Below are 14,132 nucleotides of genomic sequence, written 5' to 3' on the forward strand. Positions count from 1 at the left end.
TTCGCCGGGGCTCGTGGCCGCTGGTGACCCTCCCTCGCCGTGCGTGGCTGCTGGTGGCAGGCTCGTCGGGGCTGCGGCTGCTGGTGGCCCGTGCTGGGGCCCCTCCTCTGGCGTGGCGTCGCTGGGGCTCACCGGTGGCTGTCGGCATCCCCGTGGGGGGCGTCGCGCCGCTCCACCCTCCTCCCCGCTTGGTGCGGTGCGCCGCCGCCCCAGGCCGGGTGTGCTTGCGGTGCTGACCCTCCCTGGTGGGTTTGGGGCGTCCTCGCGCTGGACCACAGGGGCGCCCTGCAGCCTTCTCTGGCGGCCGGTTTTGCGCATCCCTCGTCCGGGTGTGCGCACTGCGCCTTCTCCGGTGGCTCCTCCTGCCCTGGCGCTCTGATGATTTCTTCGACTCTAGGGAGTGAGTGGGGAAGGCGAAAGCCTAGGGTCTACTTGCGGACCGATGACAGCGATGCCCTTGCGCGTCGTTTACCTTCTCGAAGACGTCATCTTTTTTTCCACTTCTTTCCTCTCCGGTATGCTTTCCAGGCGAAAGCCTTGACCTCGTGGTCGGACGACGACGGCACCAGTGGCATCGCTCCCTCCTTTGAGATGTTGTTTTGGAAGCTACTGGTTGCCGACGGAATTGTTGCCGAGCTCCGGTCCTCCTTCATCTGGTTCTGGTAGTGGTCGTTTGCTCTACGAGGAGAGTCCCTACTTCTGTGCCTGCTTTCGCCTTTTTCATCCACCTCATCCGGGTTGCACAAGATGTCGTCTGGCGGATGCTTTGCCGCTCCTCTACACTGGCGGATGCTTTGCCGCCATCATCGTGCTGGTTGTTGATCACTTCAGACGAATGCTTTGCCGTCTTGGTTCGTTGATCTGGTGGATGTTTTGCCACCTTCGAGTTGGAGACATTTTGCAATCTTGATGTTGGTGTATTTTTTAGCAAGTTCAGTTGTTTGATCGTGTCTAGATTCGTGGGTTCGCGTGAGTTACCTCCCCGTTGGTAAGGATAAAATACAGAATGATAAAATACCCTTTTATATTTGTATGGTTTTCCCGAATTGATGATCGTAGAAGAGCCTTCTTTGCCATTATGTATAAATGGACTATTCTAGGGGCGCTCCTTTTATCCACTAGTTTAGTTCCTCGCTCTTTAGTGTAAGAAGGTAGAGCCGTTTGGTAGCTCACAAAGTTCATAACCTCGGGGTTACGGGTTCGATACTCACTACCTGTTCTTGCTGCTCTTGTTTGGTGTTAGGGTCATATGCCAGTTGCTTGGTGGTGCTTTGTAACCGCTTTAATAGTCTCTGCATATTAAGGTTTGTATCGATCGTATTACTTTTTTCTTAATGAAGTACGTGCTCAGGCACGTTCACGAAAAAAAATGATTTGCAGATCAAGCTTAAGCTTAAACTTATATGTGAAAACAGAGAAGGCTGCATCTGAAACACGCAACTGAAGAAGCTCAGCTGCGGCTGCTTGAGTCCAGCGTCAGCAAGCAGTTTTTTTTGGAACAGGGGAGGAGCACCTGAGATCAGAAACAGCTGCTTTCAGTCTGAACAGAATGTGCATAACAATGGTTGCATTTACCAGCTTAGCAAAGGAACCGATGGTGCTTATTATCGTCAAGTCGTAACACATCAGCTGAGACAGTGGATTTTTCGTAACTTCATGCCCGGCCATAATCCCAAGAAATGGAATGTAGCATGGTTCTCTCCACTGTTGGTGGTTGTGCATAGCTACCTCCGATTCAGGCTCTAGGGAAGCATCGCCGCAATAACGAAGCGTGTCTCCAAATAACATTCTGCTCCAAAAGGGATTAAGGATGAGGCAGGTAATTGGATGCAGGCAGGGGGTAAGTATTTAGCAGTTTGATGCACAAGGTGAATTTGAGTTTGGCTTGTAATTGGATGCACCACGGTGGCATTTCCTAGTATGAAAAAAAAGTTTAGAGGTTGTATGGATGCAAGGACTAATTTTTAAGTTCCGGATCACATCAGATGTTTAGATGCTAATTAGAGAGGCTAAACATGAGGTAACTATAAAACTAATTGTATAAATGGAGATTAACTCACGAGATGAATATATTAGCCTAATTAATCCATCATTTTGCATATGTTTACTGTAGCACAATATTGCCAAATCATGGACTAATTAGACTTAATAGATTCGTCTCGTGAATTAATCTTCATTAATACAATTAATTTTATAATTAATCTATATTTAGTACTTCTAATTCGTTGGGGCGTAACCCTCTTAGCGACGCGCTACATCGGAATCCGGGTGTGGTGTTAAATGGGTAAGGGCCGGGTCGTCATCCCCTTAGGGGCGCGTCGTATCGTGATCCGGGTACGATGATAAGTGAGCAAGGGTCGGGTCGTCGCAGCCTCTGTGGCGCGCTACATCTGCGCCCGGGTGTCGTGAAAAATGAGCAAGGGTCTTCGCATTTCTCTCGACAGGTGCGAAGGGTAAGGAAGCTAGCCGAACCAACTAGGATTCGTCTAAGTAGTTGGAACGTAGGATCTCTAACAGGTAACTTAAGAGAACTAGTCGATGTAGCAATTAGGAGGCGTGTAAATATTCTATGCGTGCAGGAGACTAAATGGAAAGGTCAGAAGGCGAAGGAGGTGGAGGGTTCTGGCTTCAAGTTATGGTACACGGGGACAACTTCGGGTAGGAATGGTGTAGGCATCTTGATCGATAAGAGTTTTAAGGATGGAGTTGTAGATGTTAGGAGGCAAGGCGACCGGATTATCCTAATGCGGTTGGTTATTGGAGATTTGGTTCTAAATGTGATCAGTGCCTATGCCCCTCAGGTAGGTCTTAGTGAGAGATCCAAGAGTCATTTTTGGGAAGATCTTGATAGCATGTTTAGTACCGTGCCTATCAGTGAGAAGCTCTTCATAGGAGGAGACCTCAATGGCCATATGAGAGCGACTAATGTAGGATATGAGCGAGTACACGGGGGTTTCGGGTATGGTAGTAGGAACGAGGGGGAGGATGTTTTGAATTTTGCGGTGGCCTACGACCTGCTGTTAGCGAATACCCTCTTTAGAAAGAGAGAGTCTCATCTAGTGACTTTCCATAGTGGACAATACTCGAGCCAAATCGAGTTTATCCTTGCTAGGAGAGAGGATAGACGTGCATGCTTAGATTGTAAGGTGATACCTGGAGAGTGTGTTGTCCCCCAACACAAGCTTGTGGTAACGGATTTTCGTTTTCGGGTACGTGCCCATCGGGATAAACGTGCCAAGATTGCGAGAACGAAGTGGTGGAAGCTTAGAGGGGAAGAGGCACAAACGTTTAAGGAGAGGATGCTAGACGAGGGGTCTTGGGAAGAAAGAACAGATGTAGATAATATGTGGCTAAAGATGGCGATATGTGTTCAGAAGGTGGCCTCAGAAGTGTTTGGTGTGAGTAGGGGAGGCAAGCAGGAAGTGAAAGAGACTTGGTGGTGGAATGATGAGATGCAAAGGGCTCTTAAGGAGAAGAAGGAGTGTTTCAAACGCCTTCACCTCGACAAGAGCGCAACCAACATCGAGGGCTATAGATTAGCGAAGAGGTCTGCAAAGCGAGCTGTAAGTATAGCGAAATGTCAGATTTTTGATGACCTTTATCAACGGCTAGGTACGAAGGAAGGAGAGAAGGATATTTATAGGATCGCTAGGACCCGTGAGAGGAAGACAAGGGACATAAACCAAATCAAATGCATCAAGGATGGGACAGATCGACTTCTGGTGAAGGATGAGGAGATCAAGCACAGATGGCGAGAATACTTCGACAAGTTGTTGAATGGGGAAAATGAGGGTCCTCCCTTCGAGTTGGACGACTCATCTGATGATACCAACAGACGCTTTGTGAGGAGGATTCAGGAGGCAGAGATCGGGGAGCTTTGAAGAGGATGAAAGGAGGTAAAGCGATGGGTCCTGATGGCATCCCCATTGAGGTGTGGAGATGTCTGGGCGATAGGGTGGTAGTATGGTTAACTAAGCTTTTTAACCTAATTTACCGGTCAAACAAGATGCCGGAGGAATGGAGAAGAAATATATTAGTACCGATCTTCAAGAATAAGGGAGATGTTCAAAGTTGTACTAACTACCGGGGGATTAAGCTGATGAGCCATACGATGAAACTTTGGGAGAGGGTTATCGAGCATCGCCTAAGAACATTGACAAGGGTGACCTAAAACCAGTTTGGGTTTATACCTGGAAGGTCGACCATGGAGGCGATTTTCTTAGTATGATAGTTGATGGGGAGATATAGAGAGAAGAAGAAGGACTTACACATGGTCTTTATTGACCTAGAGAAGGCGTATGACAAAGTACCGAGAGACGTCATGTGGTGGGCCTTGGAAAAACACAAAGTCCCAACTAAGTATATTACCCTCATCAAGGATATGTACAATGATGCGATGACTTGTGTTCGAACATGTGATGGCAATACCAGTGACTTTCCAATTAAAATAGGACTACATCAGGAGTCAGTATTGAGCCCTTATCTATTTGCTTTGGTGGTGGATGAGGTCACAGGGGACATACAGGGTGATATCTCTTGGTGTATGCTCTTTGTTGACGATGTGGTACTAGTTGACGAGAGTAGGGCAGGGGTTAATACGAAGTTGGAGCTGTGGAGACACACGTTAGAGTCGAGGGGGTTCAGACTGAGTAGGACCAGGACCGAGTATATGATGTGCGACTTTAGCCCGACTAGGCATGAGGATGGGGACGTTAGCCTCGAAGGCCAAGTGGTGGCCAAGAAGAATACTTTTCGGTATCTACGATCAATGCTTTAGAAAGATGGAGACATTGATGAAGATGTTAGGCATAGAATTTCAGCCGGTTGGTTGAAGTGGCGGCAGGCTTCTGGCGTCCTCTATGATAAGAAGGTGCCACAGAGGTTAAAAGGTAAGTTCTATAGGACGACGATTCGCCCGGCGATGCTATACGATGCTGAATGTTGCCCTACAAAAAGGCGACATGTCCAGCAACTGAGTGTAACAGAGATGCGTATGCTGCGTTGGTTCTACGGGCATACAAGAAGGGATAGAGTCCGGAACGAAGAGATTTGAGATAGAGTCGGGGTGGCACCTATCTGAAGCGTCCCCCCCATCAGGGAAGACTTAAAAGTGTTGATTTATCAGTCCCAGGAGGCTGATAACACTTTTATTACATCAGATGGTACATCACCGTACAACTCTACGCGGTAATGGGCAGTGAAGCGCCACTATCGCGAGGATTACAACTAAAACCCACACTACTATGCTAGCTACGAAAAGAGGATCATCAGAGTCTTGCGCCATGCGGAGCTCCAACGGTGACCTCACCCACAGGCAAGACTGGGTGCAGGACGGAACCCTACTCGACGTCCTCGGGGATGTAGTCGGAATCTTCCACTGTAAAGTAAGAACGGGGTGAGTACGAACGTACTCAGCAAGTCCAATCACACCCACGGAGGGGGTATAACAGAAATTAATGCAAAGGACAATCCAAGGGTACGGTTAGGGTTTGTTTGCGGAAAACTCGGTTATATGCAAAGGTTCGTTTATAAATATTTTCAAAACTAGTTTTCAAACACCCAGAAGCACGTAATGTTGATCCACACAGGATCCAAGTTTTAAACTGCTATCGGACTCCCCGTCCGCCGTAGCACACGGCACAACTGCCGGATACTTTCCAAACAACTCACGCCAGCCCAACCATTCCCGGAGAGAAACACTAGTTATGTGACCACACCGTAACTTGCCCAATACCGTGGGCACAACTATTCGAATAGATTTTCAACTCTGCAGAGGTGTGCAACTTTACCCACAGGTGGGGTACTACAGCACGAACACCTTAGTGCCGGTGCAGATCCCATCAAAGCCATTACCCACCTTAGCTAGACCTGACTAGCCATCACGGGATCCATCAAGGGGTCATTCGACCTACCTCCGAGGTTTAACCGGGCATAAGTCACACAGAGCTTATCCCTTCTCCTTGATCACCCATTGCTCTCAGCTCTCCTGATGGCTATCAGGCTAACTAGTGGGATTTATGCTAAGCCGTTGCCCATACAACGGTCAAGTGGTTTGCACGACAGGAAGCTAGGTGAGATGACACATCAACTCGGTCCTTAGGGGTGACAAGATGGATATCTCCGTTCCTTGCCCTACCACACAGGTACGAGCACACCAACGGCAATTCACACAGAAATGCCATCCATCCCGTCCGACTCGTATTTTCAATACCACATTTTACCCTTTCCCACACACACGCATTTTCTTTACAAAAATCAGGTGTTCAAGGTACGGTTACCACAACAAGGGTGGCTATCCTACCATGTTATGGCACGCAAAACTATGCAATTTTGTAAAACAGACCACTGGGTTGTGTTTATAAAAACTAGGACAGAAACATGCATCAAAGGGCGGAATTGAACTTGCCATCATCAAATCCCTGCGGGAGGTCTTGATCGAAGCACTGTCCCTCGGGTTCGGGGTCGCAGAACTGGTCCTCGTTCGCTTGGTCACAGTCGGGACCTTCCTCGTTCACTCCGTGTCCTATGACGCAAACAAACAGACACACAATCAAGCGTAAGAACTAAAAGCTTTCGTCGTAGAGCTTGAATCAGAAATAATTTAGTTACGGGGGTCGGGGCAATATCTCTGGGTGGTTTCTTAATGGCGTGGCTAGAACTATACTAGAAAGGGCGTGGTAAAGTTTCGGGTCGATCGGAGGTCGTTTCGCACATAAAATGACGCGCTAAAGGTGGTTTCAGGGGTTAAGCGGGGGTCCAGGGGCTTGTTTGTAAATGTCCGGAAAGAGTAAGGACCTATTTACGAATCCTAGAAATACCCTAGGCATGCAAAAAGGTGTCAAGTATATCTAGATTTGTGTATTGGAGGGTTCAATTTGAATTAACAAAAAAACGCGAGGTTTCTTTTACAAAAAGGAAGTGGATAGGGGTGCTCCTAGAGAGGGGGGTTTCTTGGAAAAAACAGGAAAAGGAGGGGGTTATTGGGCAATTTGCCCTGTTCTTCCTCCTCTCTCCCGTGACCGAACAGAGGAGGGGACAGGGGCGGCGGCGGCGGTCTCTCGCCGGCCGGCCAGGGCCCGGGGGCGCCCCGGGGTTGAGGGGAAAGGGAGAGGGAGGCAAGGGGACTTGATTCCCCTACTCACTTTGGCTCGGGACGCGACGAGGGGGCGGGGCGACGGAGGACAGCGGGCGGCGGTGGAGCTGCGGGCGGCGGCGGCACTGCAAGCTTGGGGAGGGGGGGCGCGCGGTGGCTAGGGCGTTGGTGGTCGTCGGGGCTACGCGGGGCCCTATTTATAGCCCGGAGGAGGTGGTGGAGGGGTGGTCGCGGCGGCGGCCGGTGCGGGGCGCCATTAATGGCGCCTCGGCCGCTTGCGGCTGTCGCGACGCAGCATGGCGGGGAGGGCGCCGAGCTCCGCTCGTGGGGCTGTGCCGGCACAGGACGGTGGCGTTGTGTGGCAGCGGCGGGCCGCGCGTCGGGGCAGGCGCGACAGCAGCGGGCGGCGCGGCGTCGCGGGGTCGGGCGCGCGCGTTCAAGCGTCGGGCGGCGCGGCGGTCGGCACGGCATGCGGTGCACGCGCAGGCGCTGAAACGCCCCGGCCTAAACAACCGGAGCTAAACATGTATTTAAACACCAGAAAACAGTCTCTGGTGAAAATACATTACACAAGTGGTGCCACAGTCATACATAGCCTTATTTAATACGTTCGATTACAATGATAATGTAAACTAGAAATACAATAGTTGCGATGATAAACGCAAGGGTAAACTCTTCATCGGACATGGGGGCTTCTACCACAACGGCACCACTCCAGACTTGGGTATAGGGCACGAACTACTCGCCTTCCTCAGGCACGAAATCAGGATCCTCTGCAACAAGTCATAAACGGGTGAGTACAAAAGTACTCAGCAAGTTCCACCTCACCCTACGGGAGGGGAATGACATGCACGATGCACATTAAGCACAAAGTATTAGTAATGCAACTTATAGTATGCAACTCTTCCCGACACAACCCACATTAGGTAGCTCACTAGTTGTCAGGACCACACCGTAGCCTGTCCATTCCGTGGACACGGACCATTCGAATGGATTCTACACTCTGCAGAGGTCGTACACTGTACCCACAAGCTCGACTGCCCGAACGGACAACCGACATAACCGACACCCAGCCGTGGTCACGCCCCAGCCCGGCCGCACAACCCTCGGGCCCTGACCCCAATGGTCTATACCCGTGAACCATCCCTGCGACCGTCAGGCTAACCAGTGGGATTAGGCTAAGTCCGGCCCATAACGGAACCTGTGGTCGTACTAAAGTAAGCTAGGTGAGATGTCAAAACAACTCGGTCCTTATGGTTCACCAGGGCAGCAACCATTCCTCAACATGTCAACTCGAGCCTACCTCCACGGTAGCACTCACCTGCCAGTCTACCACCACGGTAGCGCCGGCTCCAGCATACCCAGCTGCCCTAGCCTCAACCAAATCTCTTCATATCCTAGTCTCAACTCTGGATATGCATAACTACTCACATGCATGTATGAGCACACTCAATCACTCAAGCATCGGTATATGTAATCGATCCTAAACCAGGACTACAACTAGACGTCCTCACATGGATGCAACCGCTCACGTAGGGGTCAATGAAACTTGCCTTCGCTTACGTACGCGTCGGCGACGGCGGCGGCTTCCTGCTCGCGGTACGGGTCTTCCGGCTCCGGCGCGCTGTACTGGCCTTCGTACTCCTTGGCCGGCTCCTCCTCGGTCACTCCGTGATCTACGGCGGAAACGGCGCAACCGGCAAACAACACAAGCAAGCTATAAAATAAGCTCAAATGGAGATGAAAATAGAAGAAATAGATAGTACATGATTTGAGGAGAGGGTCAACTGTTGGAGCTTCGTCTCGTGAGTGAATTGGGCTCGGGAGAAGTGGTTTAGCTAGCAAAGTGAAGCGGCTCGGTGTGTTAGGGCTGATGGTGGAGCTCATCACGGCCTCGCTCCTTTTATAGGCGGGGAGAGGCAGCGGCGTCGCACAGGGACGGGCGACGGCGTGGGCTGCGGCAGCTCGCCGACAGCTCCCACAGTGGCAGCACTGAAGACGCGAGCGTCGAGGCGGCAAAGCCGGCGAGGACGCTGCAGCGGCGTGGGCAAGGTGGGGACGCGGAGGTGGGCGGCATGGCGCGGTGCCGGCGGCAGTGCGCGGTCCCGTCGTGGGGCCGGTGTGTCGCGCGTGCGCGAGCGAAAGCGAGCACGGGTGGGGACGGCAGGGAGGTGCGTCGGCTTCCTTTTTAAATGAGGTGAGGCGGTTCGCGCGGCGGAAAAATATCTCGGCCGGCGCTGTGTGCGACGACCCTGATTTATGGCGAGGTGGAGCCTACCAACAGATGAATCACAACCTATATACTAAGTACTCCAGCTTAACCAGGAGACTAACACGTACCTTATTGGAGCGACAAAGTCACGAAGGAACGCACAACCTTAAGTGGCTAGTCCAACACTAAGCTTACCACAACTTATGTAACTTGCTCATAGGTGGATGGCAAAAGAAAGGAGGGGTCCTATTTATAGATCAAGGGGGATGGTGTTGCTAGTGAAGATAAAGAAAGAACCGGAGAAGGAAAACATAGGGGAAAGGGAAATCGAATTCCCCAAGGACTTATGCGCAATTTCAGAAAACTGCAGGGGCTCATCTGTAAGGCAAAATTTCCCATCAATCCAAAACTCAAATGAAGAAATGCCCAACACGAAAGTTGAAGAGTTTTTCGAACTCTACAACATTGCTTTAGGGCTCAAATTCAAAAACTCAAAACTTATGTTTTTACACATGAATTTTTGGAACAAAAGTCGGATTTGAATTGCTTTTGTCCTAAAGAGTAAAACTTTATAAAATTCAGGACCTAAATGCAAGCATTTATGACACGTCATGATGACGGGATAGACTCGTCATAAATGTTGGATAGACATGTCATTATGACGGGATAGGCTTGTCATAATGGTTGGATAGACATGTCATTATGACGGGATAGGCTTGTCATAATGGTTGGATAGACATGACTTGCATTTTTACACTTTAGTCCTAGGTAGATTTAAAAGTTACTTTTGTAAATCAAATATTTGCATAAAAGTACTTGTACTTTTATAAAATTACGCAAACACCCTTACTTTGCATTTCTTTCAATAGTGATGAAAACTGGGATGTTACAAACCTACCCCACTTAGGTTGAATCTCGTCCTCGAGATTCAGCTTCACCACTAAAGAGACTGGGGAACTCGGCTCGGAGCGCATCTTCTCTCTCCCAAGTTGCTTCTGCTTCAGAATGCCCACTCCACTGGACTCGACAAATTTTGACTGCTGAGTTGCGAGTTCTTCGCGTCACAATATCTAGAATTTTTACTGGTACTTCTTGGTATCTGAGATCATCCTGCAGGTCGATTGTTTCTGGTGCCACTTGTTCTTCCGGTACTCGCAGACACTTTCTGAGTTGGGACACGTGGAATACATCGTGTACATCTGACATCTCTGCTGGCAACTGAAGCTTATAGGCTACCGCTCCCACTTTCTTGATAATTGGGAAAGGTCCAATGTAACGTGGAGCCAACTTTCCTTGTACCTGGAATCTGCGTGTGCCGCGGATTGGGGAAACTTTAAGGTACACATAGTCCCCAACTTCGAAGCTGAGAGTACGCCTTCTTTTATCAGCATAACTTTTCTGGCGGGACTGAGCTGCCTTTATATTCTCTCTGATTTCCGCTATCTTTTCTTCTGCTTCCTTAATAAAATCTGGGCCCTCAATAATGCGGTCACCGACTTCAGTCCACATGAGCGGTGTGCGACACTTCCTCCCGTAGAGGGCTTCAAACGGCGACATCTTCAAACTGGACTGGTAGCTGTTGTTGTAAGAGAACTCCGCATATGGCAAACTATCTTCCCAATTTTTGCCATAAGTAAGAACACAGGCTCTTAGCATGTCTTCAAGGATCTGATTAATTCTTTCGGTCTGGCCATCGGTCTGGGGATGATATGCTGAACTGAAGTCCAACTTTGTACCAAGTGCTTCATGTAAGCTGCCCCAGAACCTCGAAGTGAACTGGGTGCCTCTATCTGACACAATCCTCTTAGGTACTCCATGCAACTTCACAATACGCTCAATATATAATTTCGCTAATTTATCCCCTCCATAACTGGTACGTACTGGGATGAAGTGTGCCACCTTAGTAAGTCGATCGACAATTACCCAAACCGAGTCATGGCCGCTCTGGGTTCTTGGTAGACCGGTGATAAAATCCATACTAATTTCGTCCCACTTCCATACTGGAATTGGCAACGGTTGGAGTAATCCACTGGGTTTCTGGTGCTCTGCCTTAACCCTTTTGCACACATCACAATGAGCTACGAATCGAGCAATATCCCCCTTCATACCATTCCACCAATACTTCTCCTTAAGGTCCAGGTACATTTTCGTAGTGCCGGGGTGAATGGAATAAGTGGAGTTATGGGCTTCATCCAAGATGGTCCTGCGAAAATGACCTTGCTTAGGCACACATAATCTTTTCTTGAACCACAAGACTCCATCCTTATCTATCCTGAAATCTGGGGCTTTGCCTTCACTGTTGCGATCTTTAATCCATACCAATCGTTCATCCTCCATCTGAGCTTCCTTAATCTGGTCATCCAGGATGGGATGAACACTAAGATTGTGGTTGCAAGAGTGGCGTATAACCCTTAGGTTTAACTTCCTCATTTCTTCACTCAGCTCTGGGGCTTGCGTAACTAGGTGATGGCAATATGCTTTACGACTGAGCGCATCAGCCACCACATTAGCTTTTCCGGGGTGGTAATGAATTTCCAAATCATAGTCTTTGATCAACTCCAACCATCTTCTCTGCCTAAGGTTGAGATCTGACTGGGTAAAAATGTACTTCAGGCTCTTATGATCCGTGTAGATCTCACACTTGTTCCCGATTAGATAATGTCTCCAAATTTTGAGGGAATGCACCACCGCGGCTAACTCCAAGTCATGGGTGGGGTAGTTCTGCTCATGTGTTCTCAACTGTCTTGAGGCATAAGCTACAACTCTTCCTTCTTGCATAAGCACACAGCCCAATCCTTGTCGGGATGCGTCGCAATAAATGACAAAGCTCTTCTGATTATCTGGCAAGACTAACACCGGGGCAGAAGTTAGTTGCCTCTTCAACTCTTGAAAACTTCCCTCGCAAGCTTCAGACCAGACAAACTTTGTGTCCTTTCGGAGCAGCTCGGTCATAGGCCGGGCTATCTTAGAGAAACCTTCTATAAATCTCCGGTAATAGCCGGCTAATCCCAAGAAACTCCTAATCTCCGAGGCTGAGGTTGGTTGCTTCCATTCTGATACTGCCTTGACCTTTTCTGGGTCCACTTCAACACCTTCAGCTGTTAAGACGTGACCCAGGAAACTGACTCTCTGCATCCAGAATTCACACTTGCTAAACTTGGCATATAGCTGGTGTTCTCTGAGTTTTCCCAGCACAACTCTAAGATGTTGTCCATGTTCCTCAGCACGCTTAGAGTAGACCAGTATATCGTCTATGAATACCACGACAAACCGATCTAACTCCTCCATAAACACCTTATTCATGAGGGTCATGAAAAAGGCAGGGGCGTTAGTTAGACCAAAAGGCATCACTGTGAACTCATACTGGCCATAACGGGTCCTGAAGGCTGTCTTAGGGATGTCCTCTGGTCGTACTCTGAGCTGATGATAGCCTGATCTCAGATCTATCTTGGAGAAGAACTTAGCTCCCTTCAGCTGATCAAACAGGTCATCAATCCGAGGCAGAGGGTACTTGTTCTTGATGGTGACTGCATTCAGGTCACGGTAGTCTACACAAAGTCTCATGCTTCCATCTTTCTTCTTCACAAAGAGCACTGGGGCTCCCCATGGAGAAGCAGCAGGTCTAATAAATCCCTTTTGTTGGAGCTCCTCAAGCTGCTTCTTCAACTCGGCAAGCTCTGGGGCTGCTAACCGATAGGCATTCTTTGCTATAGGCTTGGTTCCAGGGACTAAGTCAATAGTGAACTCTACATCTCTTTCTGGAGGCATACCGGGTAGTTCATCCGGAAATACATCTGCGAATTCCTGAACTACTGGCACATCTTCTGGGGATTCTGCTTGAATGTGGTTCACCATGGTGCCTGGTAGGCTAGGCTGGATTAGGCATGTGACTGTTGACCCTTGGTGGTTGGTGACTGTCACTGCTCTCTCAGCACAGGCTATGTTTCCTCGGTGCTTGGTGAGCCAGTCCATACCGAGTATGACATCTATCCCTTTGGAAGTAAGGACTACTAGGTTGGCAAGGAATACTACCCCACTTAGGTTTATAGGGATATCTAAGACACCTAAGTGGCAAGGTATATGACCTCCAGGCGAACGTGTCATTAACGGCCTCTTAAGGGCTATAGTAGGTATATCATGCTTTTCCACAAAGTGGGAGGATATAAAGGAATGTGATGCTCCAGAATCAAAGAGTACTGAGGCTAGAGCTGATTGGACCAGAAACTCACCGAAAATCACTCCTGGTGCATCCTCTGCTTCTTCAGCATGCACATGGTTCACCTTTGCCTTGCCGAAGGACTGCTGCTGGCTTTTAGCTGGTGCTGTACGGTTGGTTCCCGCCGGCTGCTTTGGTCCTTGAACAGAGTTGGAGAAAATCGAAGGGGCCGGCTGATTGAGATACGGACAGTTGGCCCTGTAGTGTCCGACTTCACGGCAGTTGAAACAGGCCTTCGGATTGGTCACTTGACTTCCGCCAGTCGGTTGGGTGCGGGAGGTGTTCTGGGTCTGCAAAACCGGAGCTGACTGGGCTGGCTTCTGGAAAGAACCGGGGTGCGTTCTGAATGAGGTTGCACCCTGGCTCCTCTGGCCTGAGTGAGCCGGATACTGAGTCTTCTGGAACTTCTCCATCTGCTGGGGTTTCTTGCTTTCAAACCGTCGTTTGCGCTCACTGAGTTCTGACTTCCTATTTCTCTCAGTGGTGATAGCCCTGTTGATCATGGCATTAAAGTTACTGTGGGTGGTGACTTCAACCAAGGTCCTGATTTCCGGGTTTAGCCCACCAAGAAAAGCTTCTTGCTTCTTCTCGTCATCATTGATATCCTCTGG

Source organism: Panicum hallii, chromosome 4 (genome assembly GCF_002211085.1).
Source record: "Panicum hallii strain FIL2 chromosome 4, PHallii_v3.1, whole genome shotgun sequence".
NCBI classification, from domain to species: domain Eukaryota; kingdom Viridiplantae; phylum Streptophyta; class Magnoliopsida; order Poales; family Poaceae; genus Panicum; species Panicum hallii.